Below are 15,894 nucleotides of genomic sequence, written 5' to 3'. Positions count from 1 at the left end.
CCTGTCACTATTTGTTTGCTTTGTACTGAAGTGAGAACAATGAATGTGTACTCATTGCTATCGTTCATCAAGAGTACATCCGGAAATCGAGCTAAAAAGCAATATTTTCAATCGAGGGTTTTATGATAGCACCAGCCACTGTTGGCATATTTTATGGTGAAGTAAGAACAATCAAAATTGATTTGTTTGAAAATGTTGGCAAGCTTTAATACAAAAAAGTGTCAATGAATTGTTGTGCTCTTTATCGGAACAAGAACAAAAAGTAGCAAAAAAGCCAACGACACGCGACGTTCCCAAGCGGTCACCCATCCAAGTACTAATCGCGCCCGATGTTGCTTAACTTCGGTGATCGGACGAGAACCGGTGTTTTCAACATGGTATGGTCGTTGACGATTTCATCTCTCTTCGGTGGGTGGTTTATGCTGCTTATGATGGGAGGGTTTTCGATAGTACCTGTCACTATTTGTTTGCTTTATACTGAAGTGAGAACAATGAATGTGTACTCATTGCTATCGTTCATCAAGAGTACATCCGGAAATCGAGCTAAAAAGCAATATTTTCAATCGAGGGTTTTATGATAGCACCAGCCACTGTTGGCATATTTTATGGTGAAGTAAGAACAATCAAAATTGATTTGTTTGAAAATGTTGGCAAGCTTTAATACAAAAAAGTGTCAATGAATTGTTGTGCTCTTTATCGGAACAAGAACAAAAAGTAGCAAAAAAGCCAACGACACGCGACGTTCCCAAGCGGTCACCCATCCAAGTACTAATCGCGCCCGATGTTGCTTAACTTCGGTGATCGGACGAGAACCGGTGTTTTCAACATGGTATGGTCGTTGACGATTTCATCTCTCTTCGGTGGGTGGTTTATGCTGCTTATGATGGGAGGGTTTTCGATAGTACCCGTCACTATTTGTTTGCTTTGTACTGAAGTGAGAACAATGAATGTGTACTCATTGCTATCGTTCATCAAGAGTACATCCGGAAATCGAGCTAAAAAGCAATATTTTCAATCGAGGGTTTTATGATAGCACCAGCCACTGTTGGCATATTTTATGGTGAAGTAAGAACAATCAAAATTGATTTGTTTGAAAATGTTGGCAAGCTTTAATACAAAAAAGTGGCAATGAATTGTTGTGCTCTTTATCGGAACAAGAACAAAAAGTAGCAAAAAAGCCAACGACACGCGACGTTCCCAAGCGGTCACCCATCCAAGTACTAATCGCGCCCGATGTTGCTTAACTTCGGTGATCGGACGAGAACCGGTGTTTTCAACATGGTATGGTCGTTGACGATTTCATCTCTCTTCGGTGGGTGGTTTATGCTGCTTATGATGGGAGGGTTTTCGATAGTACCCGTCACTATTTGTTTGTTTTGTACTGAAGTGAGAACAATGAATGTGTACTCATTGCTATCGTTCATCAAGAGTGCATCCGGAAATCGAGCTAAAAAGCAATATTTTCAATCGAGGGTTTTATGATAGCACCAGCCACTGTTGGCATATTTTATGGTGAAGTAAGAACAATCAAAATTGATTTGTTTGAAAATGTTGGCAAGCTTTAATACAAAAAAGTGGCAATGAATTGTTGTGCTCTTTATCGGAACAAGAACAAAAAGTAGCAAAAAAGCCAATGACACGCGACGTTCCCAAGCGGTCACCCATCCAAGTACTAATCGCGCCCGACGTTGCTTAACTTCGGTGATCGGACGAGAACCGGTGTTTTCAACATGGTATGGTCGTTGACGATTTCATCTCTCTTCGGTGGGTGGTTTATGCTGCTTATGATGGGTGGGTTTTTGATAGTACCCGTCACTATTTGTTCGCTTTGTACTGAAGTGAGAACAATGAATGTGTACTCATTGCTATCGTTCATCAAGAGTACATCCGGAAATCGAGCTAAAAAGCAATATTTTCAATCGAAGGTTTTATGATAGCACCAGCCACTGTTGGCATATTTTATGGTGAAGTAAGAACAATCAAAATTGATTTGTTTGAAAATGTTGGCAAGCTTTAATACAAAAAAGTGTCAATGAATTGTTGTGCTCTTTATCGGAACAAGAACAAAAAGTAGCAAAAAAGCCAACGACACGCGACGTTCCCAAGCGGTCACCCATCCAAGTACTAATCGCGCCCGATGTTGCTTGACTTCGGCGATCGGACGAGAACCGGTGTTTTCAACATGGTATGGTCGTTGACGATTTCATCTCTCTTCGGTGGGTGGTTTATGCTGCTTATGATGGGTGGGTTTTTGATAGTACCCGTCACTATTTGTTCGCTTTGTACTGAAGTGAGAACAATGAATGTGTACTCATTGCTATCGTTCATCAAGAGTATATCCGGAAATCGAGCTAAAAAGCAATATTTTCAATCGAGGGTTTTATGATAGCACCAGCCACTGTTGGCATATTTTATGGTGAAGTAAGAACAATCAAAATTGATTTGTTTGAAAATGTTGGCAAGCTTTAATACAAAAAAGTGTCAATGAATTGTTGTGCTCTTTATCGGAACAAGAACAAAAAGTAGCAAAAAAGCCAACGACACGCGACGTTCCCAAGCGGTCACCCATCCAAGTACTAATCGCGCCCGATATTGCTTAACTTCTGTGATCGGACGAGAACCGGTGTTTTCAACATGGTATGGTCGTTGACGATTTCATCTCTCTTCGGTGGGTGGTTTATGCTGCTTATGATGGGAGGGTTTTCGATAGTACCCGTCACTATTTGTTTGCTTTGTACTGAAGTGAGAACAATGAATGTGTACTCATTGCTATCGTTCATCAAGAGTACATCCGGAAATCGAGCTAAAAAGCAATATTTTCAATCGAGGGTTTTATGATAGCACCAGCCACTGTTGGCATATTTTATGGTGAAGTAAGAACAATCAAAATTGATTTGTTTGAAAATGTTGGCAAGCTTTAATACAAAAAAGTGTCAATGAATTGTTGTGCTCTTTATCGGAACAAGAACAAAAAGTAGCAAAAAAGCCAACGACACGCGACGTTCCCAAGCGGTCACCCATCCAAGTACTAATCGCGCCCGATGTTGCTTGACTTCGGCGATCGGACGAGAACCGGTGTTTTCAACATGGTATGGTCGTTGACGATTTCATCTCTCTTCGGTGGGTGGTTTATGCTGCTTATGATGGGTGGGTTTTTGATAGTACCCGTCACTATTTGTTCGCTTTGTACTGAAGTGAGAACAATGAATGTGTACTCATTGCTATCGTTCATCAAGAGTACATCCGGAAATCGAGCTAAAAAGCAATATTTTCAATCGAAGGTTTTATGATAGCACCAGCCACTGTTGGCATATTTTATGGTGAAGTAAGAACAATCAAAATTGATTTGTTTGAAAATGTTGGCAAGCTTTAATACAAAAAAGTGTCAATGAATTGTTGTGCTCTTTATCGGAACAAGAACAAAAAGTATCAAAAAAGCCAACGACACGCGACGTTCCCAAGCGGTCACCCATCCAAGTACTAATCGCGCCCGATGTTGCTTGACTTCGGCGATCGGACGAGAACCGGTGTTTTCAACATGGTATGGTCGTTGACGATTTCATCTCTCTTCGGTGGGTGGTTTATGCTGCTTATGATGGGAGGGTTTTCGATAGTACCCGTCACTATTTGTTTGCTTTGTACTGAAGTGAGAACAATGAATGTGTACTCATTGCTATCGTTCATCAAGAGTACATCCGGAAATCGAGCTAAAAAGCAATATTTTCAATCGAGGGTTTTATGATAGCACCAGCCACTGTTGGCATATTTTATGGTGAAGTAAGAACAATCAAAATTGATTTGTTTGAAAATATTGGCAAGCTTTAATACAAAAAAGTGGCAATGAATTGTTGTGCTCTTTATCGGAACAAGAACAAAAAGTAGCAAAAAAGCCAACGACACGCGACGTTCCCAAGCGGTCACCCATCCAAGTACTAATCGCGCCCGATGTTGCTTAACTTCGGTGATCGGACGAGAACCGGTGTTTTCAACATGGTATGGTCGTTGACGATTTCATCTCTCTTCGGTGGGTGGTTTATGCTGCTTATGATGGGAGGGTTTTCGATAGTACCCGTCACTATTTGTTTGCTTTGTACTGAAGTGAGAACAATGAATGTGTACTCATTGCTATCGTTCATCAAGAGTGCATCCGGAAATCGAGCTAAAAAGCAATATTTTCAATCGAGGGTTTTATGATAGCACCAGCCACTGTTGGCATATTTTATGGTGAAGTAAGAACAATCAAAATTGATTTGTTTGAAAATGTTGGCAAGCTTTAATACAAAAAAGTGTCAATGAATTGTTGTGCTCTTTATCGGAACAAGAACAAAAAGTAGCAAAACAGCCAACGACACGCGACGTTCCCAAGCGGTCACCCATCCAAGTACTAATCGCGCCCGATGTTGCTTAACTTCGGTGATCGGACGAGAACCGGTGTTTTCAACATGGTATGGTCGTTGACGATTTCATCTCTCTTCGGTGGGTGGTTTATGCTGCTTATGATGGGAGGGTTTTCGATAGTACCCGTCACTATTTGTTTGCTTTGTACTGAAGTGAGAACAATGAATGTGTACTCATTGCTATCGTTCATCAAGAGTGCATCCGGAAATCGAGCTAAAAAGCAATATTTTCAATCGAGGGTTTTATGATAGCACCAGCCACTGTTGGCATATTTTATGGTGAAGTAAGAACAATCAAAATTGATTTGTTTGAAAATGTTGGCAAGCTTTAATACAAAAAAGTGGCAATGAATTGTTGTGCTCTTTATCGGAACAAGAACAAAAAGTAGCAACAAAGCCAACGACACGCGACGTTCCCAAGCGGTCACCCATCCAAGTACTAATCGCGCCCGATGTTGCTTAACTTCGGTGATCGGACGAGAACCGGTGTTTTCAACATGGTATGGTCGTTGACGATTTCATCTCTCTTCGGTGGGTGGTTTATGCTGCTTATGATGGGAGGGTTTTCGATAGTACCCGTCACTATTTGTTTGCTTTGTACTGAAGTGAGAACAATGAATGTGTACTCATTGCTATCGTTCATCAAGAGTGCATCCGGAAATCGAGCTAAAAAGCAATATTTTCAATCGAGGGTTTTATGATAGCACCAGCCACTGTTGGCATATTTTATGGTGAAGTAAGAACAATCAAAATTGATTTGTTTGAAAATATTGGCAAGCTTTAATACAAAAAAGTGGCAATGAATTGTTGTGCTCTTTATCGGAACAAGAACAAAAAGTAGCAAAAAAGCCAACGACACGCGACGTTCCCAAGCGGTCACCCATCCAAGTACTAATCGCGCCCGATGTTGCTTAACTTCGGTGATCGGACGAGAACCGGTGTTTTCAACATGGTATGGTCGTTGACGATTTCATCTCTCTTCGGTGGGTGGTTTATGCTGCTTATGATGGGAGGGTTTTCGATAGTACCCGTCACTATTTGTTTGCTTTGTACTGAAGTGAGAACAATGAATGTGTACTCATTGCTATCGTTCATCAAGAGTACATCCGGAAATCGAGCTAAAAAGCAATATTTTCAATCGAGGGTTTTATGATAGCACCAGCCACTGTTGGCATATTTTATGGTGAAGTAAGAACAATCAAAATTGATTTGTTTGAAAATGTTGGCAAGCTTTAATACAAAAAAGTGTCAATGAATTGTTGTGCTCTTTATCGGAACAAGAACAAAAAGTATCAAAAAAGCCAACGACACGCGACGTTCCCAAGCGGTCACCCATCCAAGTACTAATCGCGCCCGATGTTGCTTGACTTCGGCGATCGGACGAGAACCGGTGTTTTCAACATGGTATGGTCGTTGACGATTTCATCTCTCTTCGGTGGGTGGTTTATGCTGCTTATGATGGGAGGGTTTTCGATAGTACCCGTCACTATTTGTTTGCTTTGTACTGAAGTGAGAACAATGAATGTGTACTCATTGCTATCGTTCATCAAGAGTACATCCGGAAATCGAGCTAAAAAGCAATATTTTCAATCGAGGGTTTTATGATAGCACCAGCCACTGTTGGCATATTTTATGGTGAAGTAAGAACAATCAAAATTGATTTGTTTGAAAATATTGGCAAGCTTTAATACAAAAAAGTGGCAATGAATTGTTGTGCTCTTTATCGGAACAAGAACAAAAAGTAGCAAAAAAGCCAACGACACGCGACGTTCCCAAGCGGTCACCCATCCAAGTACTAATCGCGCCCGATGTTGCTTAACTTCGGTGATCGGACGAGAACCGGTGTTTTCAACATGGTATGGTCGTTGACGATTTCATCTCTCTTCGGTGGGTGGTTTATGCTGCTTATGATGGGAGGGTTTTCGATAGTACCCGTCACTATTTGTTTGCTTTGTACTGAAGTGAGAACAATGAATGTGTACTCATTGCTATCGTTCATCAAGAGTACATCCGGAAATCGAGCTAAAAAGCAATATTTTCAATCGAGGGTTTTATGATAGCACCAGCCACTGTTGGCATATTTTATGGTGAAGTAAGAACAATCAAAATTGATTTGTTTGAAAATATTGGCAAGCTTTAATACAAAAAAGTGGCAATGAATTGTTGTGCTCTTTATCGGAACAAGAACAAAAAGTAGCAAAAAAGCCAACGACACGCGACGTTCCCAAGCGGTCACCCATCCAAGTACTAATCGCGCCCGATGTTGCTTAACTTCGGTGATCGGACGAGAACCGGTGTTTTCAACATGGTATGGTCGTTGACGATTTCATCTCTCTTCGGTGGGTGGTTTATGCTGCTTATGATGGGAGGGTTTTCGATAGTACCCGTCACTATTTGTTTGCTTTGTACTGAAGTGAGAACAATGAATGTGTACTCATTGCTATCGTTCATCAAGAGTGCATCCGGAAATCGAGCTAAAAAGCAATATTTTCAATCGAGGGTTTTATGATAGCACCAGCCACTGTTGGCATATTTTATGGTGAAGTAAGAACAATCAAAATTGATTTGTTTGAAAATGTTGGCAAGCTTTAATACAAAAAAGTGTCAATGAATTGTTGTGCTCTTTATCGGAACAAGAACAAAAAGTAGCAAAAAAGCCAACGACACGCGACGTTCCCAAGCGGTCACCCATCCAAGTACTAATCGCGCCCGATGTTGCTTAACTTCGGTGATCGGACGAGAACCGGTGTTTTCAACATGGTATGGTCGTTGACGATTTCATCTCTCTTCGGTGGGTGGTTTATGCTGCTTATGATGGGAGGGTTTTCGATAGTACCCGTCACTATTTGTTTGCTTTGTACTGAAGTGAGAACAATGAATGTGTACTCATTGCTATCGTTCATCAAGAGTGCATCCGGAAATCGAGCTAAAAAGCAATATTTTCAATCGAGGGTTTTATGATAGCACCAGCCACTGTTGGCATATTTTATGGTGAAGTAAGAACAATCAAAATTGATTTGTTTGAAAATGTTGGCAAGCTTTAATACAAAAAAGTGGCAATGAATTGTTGTGCTCTTTATCGGAACAAGAACAAAAAGTAGCAAAAAAGCCAACGACACGCGACGTTCCCAAGCGGTCACCCATCCAAGTACTAATCGCGCCCGATGTTGCTTAACTTCGGTGATCGGACGAGAACCGGTGTTTTCAACATGGTATGGTCGTTGACGATTTCATCTCTCTTCGGTGGGTGGTTTATGCTGCTTATGATGGGAGGGTTTTCGATAGTACCCGTCACTATTTGTTTGCTTTGTACTGAAGTGAGAACAATGAATGTGTACTCATTGCTATCGTTCATCAAGAGTGCATCCGGAAATCGAGCTAAAAAGCAATATTTTCAATCGAGGGTTTTATGATAGCACCAGCCACTGTTGGCATATTTTATGGTGAAGTAAGAACAATCAAAATTGATTTGTTTGAAAATGTTGGCAAGCTTTAATACAAAAAAGTGGCAATGAATTGTTGTGCTCTTTATCGGAACAAGAACAAAAAGTAGCAAAAAAGCCAACGACACGCGACGTTCCCAAGCGGTCACCCATCCAAGTACTAATCGCGCCCGATGTTGCTTAACTTCGGTGATCGGACGAGAACCGGTGTTTTCAACATGGTATGGTCGTTGACGATTTCATCTCTCTTCGGTGGGTGGTTTATGCTGCTTATGATGGGAGGGTTTTCGATAGTACCCGTCACTATTTGTTTGCTTTGTACTGAAGTGAGAACAATGAATGTGTACTCATTGCTATCGTTCATCAAGAGTGCATCCGGAAATCGAGCTAAAAAGCAATATTTTCAATCGAGGGTTTTATGATAGCACCAGCCACTGTTGGCATATTTTATGGTGAAGTAAGAACAATCAAAATTGATTTGTTTGAAAATATTGGCAAGCTTTAATACAAAAAAGTGGCAATGAATTGTTGTGCTCTTTATCGGAACAAGAACAAAAAGTAGCAAAAAAGCCAACGACACGCGACGTTCCCAAGCGGTCACCCATCCAAGTACTAATCGCGCCCGATGTTGCTTAACTTCGGTGATCGGACGAGAACCGGTGTTTTCAACATGGTATGGTCGTTGACGATTTCATCTCTCTTCGGTGGGTGGTTTATGCTGCTTATGATGGGAGGGTTTTCGATAGTACCCGTCACTATTTGTTTGCTTTGTACTGAAGTGAGAACAATGAATGTGTACTCATTGCTATCGTTCATCAAGAGTGCATCCGGAAATCGAGCTAAAAAGCAATATTTTCAATCGAGGGTTTTATGATAGCACCAGCCACTGTTGGCATATTTTATGGTGAAGTAAGAACAATCAAAATTGATTTGTTTGAAAATATTGGCAAGCTTTAATACAAAAAAGTGGCAATGAATTGTTGTGCTCTTTATCGGAACAAGAACAAAAAGTAGCAAAAAAGCCAACGACACGCGACGTTCCCAAGCGGTCACCCATCCAAGTACTAATCGCGCCCGATGTTGCTTAACTTCGGTGATCGGACGAGAACCGGTGTTTTCAACATGGTATGGTCGTTGACGATTTCATCTCTCTTCGGTGGGTGGTTTATGCTGCTTATGATGGGAGGGTTTTCGATAGTACCCGTCACTATTTGTTTGCTTTGTACTGAAGTGAGAACAATGAATGTGTACTCATTGCTATCGTTCATCAAGAGTACATCCGGAAATCGAGCTAAAAAGCAATATTTTCAATCGAGGGTTTTATGATAGCACCAGCCACTGTTGGCATATTTTATGGTGAAGTAAGAACAATCAAAATTGATTTGTTTGAAAATGTTGGCAAGCTTTAATACAAAAAAGTGTCAATGAATTGTTGTGCTCTTTATCGGAACAAGAACAAAAAGTATCAAAAAAGCCAACGACACGCGACGTTCCCAAGCGGTCACCCATCCAAGTACTAATCGCGCCCGATGTTGCTTGACTTCGGCGATCGGACGAGAACCGGTGTTTTCAACATGGTATGGTCGTTGACGATTTCATCTCTCTTCGGTGGGTGGTTTATGCTGCTTATGATGGGAGGGTTTTCGATAGTACCCGTCACTATTTGTTTGCTTTGTACTGAAGTGAGAACAATGAATGTGTACTCATTGCTATCGTTCATCAAGAGTACATCCGGAAATCGAGCTAAAAAGCAATATTTTCAATCGAGGGTTTTATGATAGCACCAGCCACTGTTGGCATATTTTATGGTGAAGTAAGAACAATCAAAATTGATTTGTTTGAAAATATTGGCAAGCTTTAATACAAAAAAGTGGCAATGAATTGTTGTGCTCTTTATCGGAACAAGAACAAAAAGTAGCAAAAAAGCCAACGACACGCGACGTTCCCAAGCGGTCACCCATCCAAGTACTAATCGCGCCCAATGTTGCTTAACTTCGGTGATCGGACGAGAACCGGTGTTTTCAACATGGTATGGTCGTTGACGATTTCATCTCTCTTCGGTGGGTGGTTTATGCTGCTTATGATGGGAGGGTTTTCGATAGTACCCGTCACTATTTGTTTGCTTTGTACTGAAGTGAGAACAATGAATGTGTACTCATTGCTATCGTTCATCAAGAGTACATCCGGAAATCGAGCTAAAAAGCAATATTTTCAATCGAGGGTTTTATGATAGCACCAGCCACTGTTGGCATATTTTATGGTGAAGTAAGAACAATCAAAATTGATTTGTTTGAAAATATTGGCAAGCTTTAATACAAAAAAGTGGCAATGAATTGTTGTGCTCTTTATCGGAACAAGAACAAAAAGTAGCAAAAAAGCCAACGACACGCGACGTTCCCAAGCGGTCACCCATCCAAGTACTAATCGCGCCCGATGTTGCTTAACTTCGGTGATCGGACGAGAACCGGTGTTTTCAACATGGTATGGTCGTTGACGATTTCATCTCTCTTCGGTGGGTGGTTTATGCTGCTTATGATGGGAGGGTTTTCGATAGTACCCGTCACTATTTGTTTGCTTTGTACTGAAGTGAGAACAATGAATGTGTACTCATTGCTATCGTTCATCAAGAGTACATCCGGAAATCGAGCTAAAAAGCAATATTTTCAATCGAGGGTTTTATGATAGCACCAGCCACTGTTGGCATATTTTATGGTGAAGTAAGAACAATCAAAATTGATTTGTTTGAAAATATTGGCAAGCTTTAATACAAAAAAGTGTCAATGAATTGTTGTGCTCTTTATCGGAACAAGAACAAAAAGTAGCAAAAAAGCCAACGACACGCGACGTTTCCAAGCGGTCACCCATCCAAGTACTAATCGCGCCCGATGTTGCTTAACTTCGGTGATCGGACGAGAACCGGTGTTTTCAACATGGTATGGTCGTTGACGATTTCATCTCTCTTCGGTGGGTGGTTTATGCTGCTTATGATGGGAGGGTTTTCGATAGTACCCGTCACTATTTGTTTGCTTTGTACTGAAGTGAGAACAATGAATGTGTACTCATTGCTATCGTTCATCAAGAGTGCATCCGGAAATCGAGCTAAAAAGCAATATTTTCAATCGAGGGTTTTATGATAGCACCAGCCACTGTTGGCATATTTTATGGTGAAGTAAGAACAATCAAAATTGATTTGTTTGAAAATGTTGGCAAGCTTTAATACAAAAAAGTGGCAATGAATTGTTGTGCTCTTTATCGGAACAAGAACAAAAAGTAGCAAAAAAGCCAACTACACGCGACGTTCCCAAGCGGTCACCCATCCAAGTACTAATCGCGCCCGATGTTGCTTAACTTCGGTGATCGGACGAGAACCGGTGTTTTCAACATGGTATGGTCGTTGACGATTTCATCTCTCTTCGGTGGGTGGTTTATGCTGCTTATGATGGGAGGGTTTTCGATAGTACCCGTCACTATTTGTTTGCTTTGTACTGAAGTGAGAACAATGAATGTGTACTCATTGCTATCGTTCATCAAGAGTACATCCGGAAATCGAGCTAAAAAGCAATATTTTCAATCGAGGGTTTTATGATAGCACCAGCCACTGTTGGCATATTTTATGGTGAAGTAAGAACAATCAAAATTGATTTGTTTGAAAATATTGGCAAGCTTTAATACAAAAAAGTGGCAATGAATTGTTGTGCTCTTTATCGGAACAAGAACAAAAAGTAGCAAAAAAGCCAACGACACGCGACGTTCCCAAGCGGTCACCCATCCAAGTACTAATCGCGCCCGATGTTGCTTAACTTCGGTGATCGGACGAGAACCGGTGTTTTCAACATGGTATGGTCGTTGACGATTTCATCTCTCTTCGGTGGGTGGTTTATGCTGCTTATGATGGGAGGGTTTTCGATAGTACCCGTCACTATTTGTTTGCTTTGTACTGAAGTGAGAACAATGAATGTGTACTCATTGCTATCGTTCATCAAGAGTACATCCGGAAATCGAGCTAAAAAGCAATATTTTCAATCGAGGGTTTTATGATAGCACCAGCCACTGTTGGCATATTTTATGGTGAAGTAAGAACAATCAAAATTGATTTGTTTGAAAATATTGGCAAGCTTTAATACAAAAAAGTGGCAATGAATTGTTGTGCTCTTTATCGGAACAAGAACAAAAAGTAGCAAAAAAGCCAACGACACGCGACGTTCCCAAGCGGTCACCCATCCAAGTACTAATCGCGCCCGATGTTGCTTAACTTCGGTGATCGGACGAGAACCGGTGTTTTCAACATGGTATGGTCGTTGACGATTTCATCTCTCTTCGGTGGGTGGTTTATGCTGCTTATGATGGGAGGGTTTTCGATAGTACCCGTCACTATTTGTTTGCTTTGTACTGAAGTGAGAACAATGAATGTGTACTCATTGCTATCGTTCATCAAGAGTACATCCGGAAATCGAGCTAAAAAGCAATATTTTCAATCGAGGGTTTTATGATAGCACCAGCCACTGTTGGCATATTTTATGGTGAAGTAAGAACAATCAAAATTGATTTGTTTGAAAATGTTGGCAAGCTTTAATACAAAAAAGTGTCAATGAATTGTTGTGCTCTTTATCGGAACAAGAACAAAAAGTATCAAAAAAGCCAACGACACGCGACGTTCCCAAGCGGTCACCCATCCAAGTACTAATCGCGCCCGATGTTGCTTGACTTCGGCGATCGGACGAGAACCGGTGTTTTCAACATGGTATGGTCGTTGACGATTTCATCTCTCTTCGGTGGGTGGTTTATGCTGCTTATGATGGGAGGGTTTTCGATAGTACCCGTCACTATTTGTTTGCTTTGTACTGAAGTGAGAACAATGAATGTGTACTCATTGCTATCGTTCATCAAGAGTACATCCGGAAATCGAGCTAAAAAGCAATATTTTCAATCGAGGGTTTTATGATAGCACCAGCCACTGTTGGCATATTTTATGGTGAAGTAAGAACAATCAAAATTGATTTGTTTGAAAATATTGGCAAGCTTTAATACAAAAAAGTGGCAATGAATTGTTGTGCTCTTTATCGGAACAAGAACAAAAAGTAGCAAAAAAGCCAACGACACGCGACGTTCCCAAGCGGTCACCCATCCAAGTACTAATCGCGCCCGATGTTGCTTAACTTCGGTGATCGGACGAGAACCGGTGTTTTCAACATGGTATGGTCGTTGACGATTTCATCTCTCTTCGGTGGGTGGTTTATGCTGCTTATGATGGGAGGGTTTTCGATAGTACCCGTCACTATTTGTTTGCTTTGTACTGAAGTGAGAACAATGAATGTGTACTCATTGCTATCGTTCATCAAGAGTACATCCGGAAATCGAGCTAAAAAGCAATATTTTCAATCGAGGGTTTTATGATAGCACCAGTCACTGTTGGCATATTTTATGGTGAAGTAAGAACAATCAAAATTGATTTGTTTGAAAATATTGGCAAGCTTTAATACAAAAAAGTGGCAATGAATTGTTGTGCTCTTTATCGGAACAAGAACAAAAAGTAGCAAAAAAGCCAACGACACGCGACGTTCCCAAGCGGTCACCCATCCAAGTACTAATCGCGCCCGATGTTGCTTAACTTCGGTGATCGGACGAGAACCGGTGTTTTCAACATGGTATGGTCGTTGACGATTTCATCTCTCTTCGGTGGGTGGTTTATGCTGCTTATGATGGGAGGGTTTTCGATAGTACCCGTCACTATTTGTTTGCTTTGTACTGAAGTGAGAACAATGAATGTGTACTCATTGCTATCGTTCATCAAGAGTGCATCCGGAAATCGAGCTAAAAAGCAATATTTTCAATCGAGGGTTTTATGATAGCACCAGCCACTGTTGGCATATTTTATGGTGAAGTAAGAACAATCAAAATTGATTTGTTTGAAAATGTTGGCAAGCTTTAATACAAAAAAGTGTCAATGAATTGTTGTGCTCTTTATCGGAACAAGAACAAAAAGTAGCAAAAAAGCCAACGACACGCGACGTTCCCAAGCGGTCACCCATCCAAGTACTAATCGCGCCCGATGTTGCTTAACTTCGGTGATCGGACGAGAACCGGTGTTTTCAACATGGTTTTCGATAGTACCCGTCACTATTTGTTTGCTTTGTACTGAAGTGAGAACAATGAATGTGTACTCATTGCTATCGTTCATCAAGAGTGCATCCGGAAATCGAGCTAAAAAGCAATATTTTCAATCGAGGGTTTTATGATAGCACCAGCCACTGTTGGCATATTTTATGGTGAAGTAAGAACAATCAAAATTGATTTGTTTGAAAATGTTGGCAAGCTTTAATACAAAAAAGTGGCAATGAATTGTTGTGCTCTTTATCGGAACAAGAACAAAAAGTAGCAAAAAAGCCAACGACACGCGACGTTCCCAAGCGGTCACCCATCCAAGTACTAATCGCGCCCGATGTTGCTTAACTTCGGTGATCGGACGAGAACCGGTGTTTTCAACATGGTATGGTCGTTGACGATTTCATCTCTCTTCGGTGGGTGGTTTATGCTGCTTATGATGGGAGGGTTTTCGATAGTACCCGTCACTATTTGTTTGCTTTGTACTGAAGTGAGAACAATGAATGTGTACTCATTGCTATCGTTCATCAAGAGTACATCCGGAAATCGAGCTAAAAAGCAATATTTTCAATCGAGGGTTTTATGATAGCACCAGCCACTGTTGGCATATTTTATGGTGAAGTAAGAACAATCAAAATTGATTTGTTTGAAAATATTGGCAAGCTTTAATACAAAAAAGTGGCAATGAATTGTTGTGCTCTTTATCGGAACAAGAACAAAAAGTAGCAAAAAAGCCAACGACACGCGACGTTCCCAAGCGGTCACCCATCCAAGTACTAATCGCGCCCGATGTTGCTTAACTTCGGTGATCGGACGAGAACCGGTGTTTTCAACATGGTATGGTCGTTGACGATTTCATCTCTCTTCGGTGGGTGGTTTATGCTGCTTATGATGGGAGGGTTTTCGATAGTACCCGTCACTATTTGTTTGCTTTGTACTGAAGTGAGAACAATGAATGTGTACTCATTGCTATCGTTCATCAAGAGTACATCCGGAAATCGAGCTAAAAAGCAATATTTTCAATCGAGGGTTTTATGATAGCACCAGCCACTGTTGGCATATTTTATGGTGAAGTAAGAACAATCAAAATTGATTTGTTTGAAAATATTGGCAAGCTTTAATACAAAAAAGTGTCAATGAATTGTTGTGCTCTTTATCGGAACAAGAACAAAAAGTAGCAAAAAAGCCAACGACACGCGACGTTTCCAAGCGGTCACCCATCCAAGTACTAATCGCGCCCGATGTTGCTTAACTTCGGTGATCGGACGAGAACCGGTGTTTTCAACATGGTATGGTCGTTGACGATTTCATCTCTCTTCGGTGGGTGGTTTATGCTGCTTATGATGGGAGGGTTTTCGATAGTACCCGTCACTATTTGTTTGCTTTGTACTGAAGTGAGAACAATGAATGTGTACTCATTGCTATCGTTCATCAAGAGTGCATCCGGAAATCGAGCTAAAAAGCAATATTTTCAATCGAGGGTTTTATGATAGCACCAGCCACTGTTGGCATATTTTATGGTGAAGTAAGAACAATCAAAATTGATTTGTTTGAAAATGTTGGCAAGCTTTAATACAAAAAAGTGGCAATGAATTGTTGTGCTCTTTATCGGAACAAGAACAAAAAGTAGCAAAAAAGCCAACTACACGCGACGTTCCCAAGCGGTCACCCATCCAAGTACTAATCGCGCCCGATGTTGCTTAACTTCGGTGATCGGACGAGAACCGGTGTTTTCAACATGGTATGGTCGTTGACGATTTCATCTCTCTTCGGTGGGTGGTTTATGCTGCTTATGATGGGAGGGTTTTCGATAGTACCCGTCACTATTTGTTTGCTTTGTACTGAAGTGAGAACAATGAATGTGTACTCATTGCTATCGTTCATCAAGAGTACATCCGGAAATCGAGCTAAAAAGCAATATTTTCAATCGAGGGTTTTATGATAGCACCAGC

General features: G+C 41.0%; 34 non-coding genes and 1 pseudogene across 34 annotated transcripts; all 35 read right to left on the bottom strand.

The window, feature by feature from the left end:
* Positions 1 to 272: 272 nt before the first annotated feature.
* On the bottom strand, positions 273 to 391 carry LOC131433216 (5S ribosomal RNA). Its single transcript, XR_009230060.1, has one exon. It is a non-coding gene; the product is annotated as a 5S ribosomal RNA (ribosomal RNA).
* Positions 392 to 724: 333 nt separating this feature from the next.
* Positions 725 to 843, bottom strand: LOC131433215 (5S ribosomal RNA). The gene has a single exon (XR_009230059.1). It is a non-coding gene; the product is annotated as a 5S ribosomal RNA (ribosomal RNA).
* Positions 844 to 1,176: 333 nt separating this feature from the next.
* LOC131433214 (5S ribosomal RNA) lies at positions 1,177 to 1,295 on the bottom strand. Its single transcript, XR_009230058.1, has one exon. It is a non-coding gene; the product is annotated as a 5S ribosomal RNA (ribosomal RNA).
* Positions 1,296 to 1,628: 333 nt separating this feature from the next.
* On the bottom strand, positions 1,629 to 1,747 carry LOC131433244 (5S ribosomal RNA). The gene has a single exon (XR_009230087.1). It is a non-coding gene; the product is annotated as a 5S ribosomal RNA (ribosomal RNA).
* Positions 1,748 to 2,080: 333 nt separating this feature from the next.
* Positions 2,081 to 2,199, bottom strand: LOC131433235 (5S ribosomal RNA). The gene has a single exon (XR_009230078.1). It is a non-coding gene; the product is annotated as a 5S ribosomal RNA (ribosomal RNA).
* Positions 2,200 to 2,532: 333 nt separating this feature from the next.
* On the bottom strand, positions 2,533 to 2,651 carry LOC131433247 (5S ribosomal RNA). Its single transcript, XR_009230089.1, has one exon. It is a non-coding gene; the product is annotated as a 5S ribosomal RNA (ribosomal RNA).
* A 333-nt stretch (positions 2,652 to 2,984) lies between these two features.
* On the bottom strand, positions 2,985 to 3,103 carry LOC131433233 (5S ribosomal RNA). Its single transcript, XR_009230076.1, has one exon. It is a non-coding gene; the product is annotated as a 5S ribosomal RNA (ribosomal RNA).
* A 333-nt stretch (positions 3,104 to 3,436) lies between these two features.
* Positions 3,437 to 3,555, bottom strand: LOC131433232 (5S ribosomal RNA). The gene has a single exon (XR_009230075.1). It is a non-coding gene; the product is annotated as a 5S ribosomal RNA (ribosomal RNA).
* A 333-nt stretch (positions 3,556 to 3,888) lies between these two features.
* Positions 3,889 to 4,007, bottom strand: LOC131433212 (5S ribosomal RNA). Its single transcript, XR_009230057.1, has one exon. It is a non-coding gene; the product is annotated as a 5S ribosomal RNA (ribosomal RNA).
* Positions 4,008 to 4,340: 333 nt separating this feature from the next.
* On the bottom strand, positions 4,341 to 4,459 carry LOC131433211 (5S ribosomal RNA). Its single transcript, XR_009230056.1, has one exon. It is a non-coding gene; the product is annotated as a 5S ribosomal RNA (ribosomal RNA).
* A 333-nt stretch (positions 4,460 to 4,792) lies between these two features.
* Positions 4,793 to 4,911, bottom strand: LOC131433209 (5S ribosomal RNA). The gene has a single exon (XR_009230054.1). It is a non-coding gene; the product is annotated as a 5S ribosomal RNA (ribosomal RNA).
* A 333-nt stretch (positions 4,912 to 5,244) lies between these two features.
* On the bottom strand, positions 5,245 to 5,363 carry LOC131433208 (5S ribosomal RNA). Its single transcript, XR_009230053.1, has one exon. It is a non-coding gene; the product is annotated as a 5S ribosomal RNA (ribosomal RNA).
* Positions 5,364 to 5,696: 333 nt separating this feature from the next.
* On the bottom strand, positions 5,697 to 5,815 carry LOC131433231 (5S ribosomal RNA). Its single transcript, XR_009230074.1, has one exon. It is a non-coding gene; the product is annotated as a 5S ribosomal RNA (ribosomal RNA).
* A 333-nt stretch (positions 5,816 to 6,148) lies between these two features.
* On the bottom strand, positions 6,149 to 6,267 carry LOC131433207 (5S ribosomal RNA). The gene has a single exon (XR_009230052.1). It is a non-coding gene; the product is annotated as a 5S ribosomal RNA (ribosomal RNA).
* Positions 6,268 to 6,600: 333 nt separating this feature from the next.
* Positions 6,601 to 6,719, bottom strand: LOC131433206 (5S ribosomal RNA). The gene has a single exon (XR_009230051.1). It is a non-coding gene; the product is annotated as a 5S ribosomal RNA (ribosomal RNA).
* Positions 6,720 to 7,052: 333 nt separating this feature from the next.
* On the bottom strand, positions 7,053 to 7,171 carry LOC131433205 (5S ribosomal RNA). Its single transcript, XR_009230050.1, has one exon. It is a non-coding gene; the product is annotated as a 5S ribosomal RNA (ribosomal RNA).
* A 333-nt stretch (positions 7,172 to 7,504) lies between these two features.
* On the bottom strand, positions 7,505 to 7,623 carry LOC131433204 (5S ribosomal RNA). Its single transcript, XR_009230049.1, has one exon. It is a non-coding gene; the product is annotated as a 5S ribosomal RNA (ribosomal RNA).
* A 333-nt stretch (positions 7,624 to 7,956) lies between these two features.
* Positions 7,957 to 8,075, bottom strand: LOC131433203 (5S ribosomal RNA). Its single transcript, XR_009230048.1, has one exon. It is a non-coding gene; the product is annotated as a 5S ribosomal RNA (ribosomal RNA).
* Positions 8,076 to 8,408: 333 nt separating this feature from the next.
* On the bottom strand, positions 8,409 to 8,527 carry LOC131433202 (5S ribosomal RNA). The gene has a single exon (XR_009230047.1). It is a non-coding gene; the product is annotated as a 5S ribosomal RNA (ribosomal RNA).
* Positions 8,528 to 8,860: 333 nt separating this feature from the next.
* On the bottom strand, positions 8,861 to 8,979 carry LOC131433201 (5S ribosomal RNA). Its single transcript, XR_009230046.1, has one exon. It is a non-coding gene; the product is annotated as a 5S ribosomal RNA (ribosomal RNA).
* A 333-nt stretch (positions 8,980 to 9,312) lies between these two features.
* LOC131433230 (5S ribosomal RNA) lies at positions 9,313 to 9,431 on the bottom strand. The gene has a single exon (XR_009230073.1). It is a non-coding gene; the product is annotated as a 5S ribosomal RNA (ribosomal RNA).
* A 333-nt stretch (positions 9,432 to 9,764) lies between these two features.
* Positions 9,765 to 9,883, bottom strand: LOC131433199 (5S ribosomal RNA). Its single transcript, XR_009230044.1, has one exon. It is a non-coding gene; the product is annotated as a 5S ribosomal RNA (ribosomal RNA).
* A 333-nt stretch (positions 9,884 to 10,216) lies between these two features.
* Positions 10,217 to 10,335, bottom strand: LOC131433200 (5S ribosomal RNA). The gene has a single exon (XR_009230045.1). It is a non-coding gene; the product is annotated as a 5S ribosomal RNA (ribosomal RNA).
* Positions 10,336 to 10,668: 333 nt separating this feature from the next.
* On the bottom strand, positions 10,669 to 10,787 carry LOC131433227 (5S ribosomal RNA). The gene has a single exon (XR_009230071.1). It is a non-coding gene; the product is annotated as a 5S ribosomal RNA (ribosomal RNA).
* A 333-nt stretch (positions 10,788 to 11,120) lies between these two features.
* Positions 11,121 to 11,239, bottom strand: LOC131433239 (5S ribosomal RNA). Its single transcript, XR_009230082.1, has one exon. It is a non-coding gene; the product is annotated as a 5S ribosomal RNA (ribosomal RNA).
* Positions 11,240 to 11,572: 333 nt separating this feature from the next.
* LOC131433198 (5S ribosomal RNA) lies at positions 11,573 to 11,691 on the bottom strand. Its single transcript, XR_009230043.1, has one exon. It is a non-coding gene; the product is annotated as a 5S ribosomal RNA (ribosomal RNA).
* A 333-nt stretch (positions 11,692 to 12,024) lies between these two features.
* LOC131433195 (5S ribosomal RNA) lies at positions 12,025 to 12,143 on the bottom strand. The gene has a single exon (XR_009230042.1). It is a non-coding gene; the product is annotated as a 5S ribosomal RNA (ribosomal RNA).
* A 333-nt stretch (positions 12,144 to 12,476) lies between these two features.
* Positions 12,477 to 12,595, bottom strand: LOC131433228 (5S ribosomal RNA). The gene has a single exon (XR_009230072.1). It is a non-coding gene; the product is annotated as a 5S ribosomal RNA (ribosomal RNA).
* Positions 12,596 to 12,928: 333 nt separating this feature from the next.
* Positions 12,929 to 13,047, bottom strand: LOC131433194 (5S ribosomal RNA). The gene has a single exon (XR_009230041.1). It is a non-coding gene; the product is annotated as a 5S ribosomal RNA (ribosomal RNA).
* A 333-nt stretch (positions 13,048 to 13,380) lies between these two features.
* Positions 13,381 to 13,499, bottom strand: LOC131433193 (5S ribosomal RNA). Its single transcript, XR_009230040.1, has one exon. It is a non-coding gene; the product is annotated as a 5S ribosomal RNA (ribosomal RNA).
* Positions 13,500 to 13,832: 333 nt separating this feature from the next.
* LOC131433254 (5S ribosomal RNA) lies at positions 13,833 to 13,949 on the bottom strand (annotated as a pseudogene).
* Positions 13,950 to 14,222: 273 nt separating this feature from the next.
* On the bottom strand, positions 14,223 to 14,341 carry LOC131433192 (5S ribosomal RNA). The gene has a single exon (XR_009230039.1). It is a non-coding gene; the product is annotated as a 5S ribosomal RNA (ribosomal RNA).
* A 333-nt stretch (positions 14,342 to 14,674) lies between these two features.
* Positions 14,675 to 14,793, bottom strand: LOC131433530 (5S ribosomal RNA). Its single transcript, XR_009230282.1, has one exon. It is a non-coding gene; the product is annotated as a 5S ribosomal RNA (ribosomal RNA).
* Positions 14,794 to 15,126: 333 nt separating this feature from the next.
* Positions 15,127 to 15,245, bottom strand: LOC131433226 (5S ribosomal RNA). Its single transcript, XR_009230070.1, has one exon. It is a non-coding gene; the product is annotated as a 5S ribosomal RNA (ribosomal RNA).
* A 333-nt stretch (positions 15,246 to 15,578) lies between these two features.
* LOC131433238 (5S ribosomal RNA) lies at positions 15,579 to 15,697 on the bottom strand. The gene has a single exon (XR_009230081.1). It is a non-coding gene; the product is annotated as a 5S ribosomal RNA (ribosomal RNA).
* Between the last annotated feature and the right edge of the window lie 197 nt (positions 15,698 to 15,894).

Source organism: Malaya genurostris, chromosome 2 (assembly GCF_030247185.1).
Source record: "Malaya genurostris strain Urasoe2022 chromosome 2, Malgen_1.1, whole genome shotgun sequence".
Taxonomy (NCBI): Eukaryota; Metazoa; Arthropoda; class Insecta; order Diptera; family Culicidae; genus Malaya; species Malaya genurostris.
This window is presented reverse-complemented; position numbering and strand designations above follow the sequence as displayed.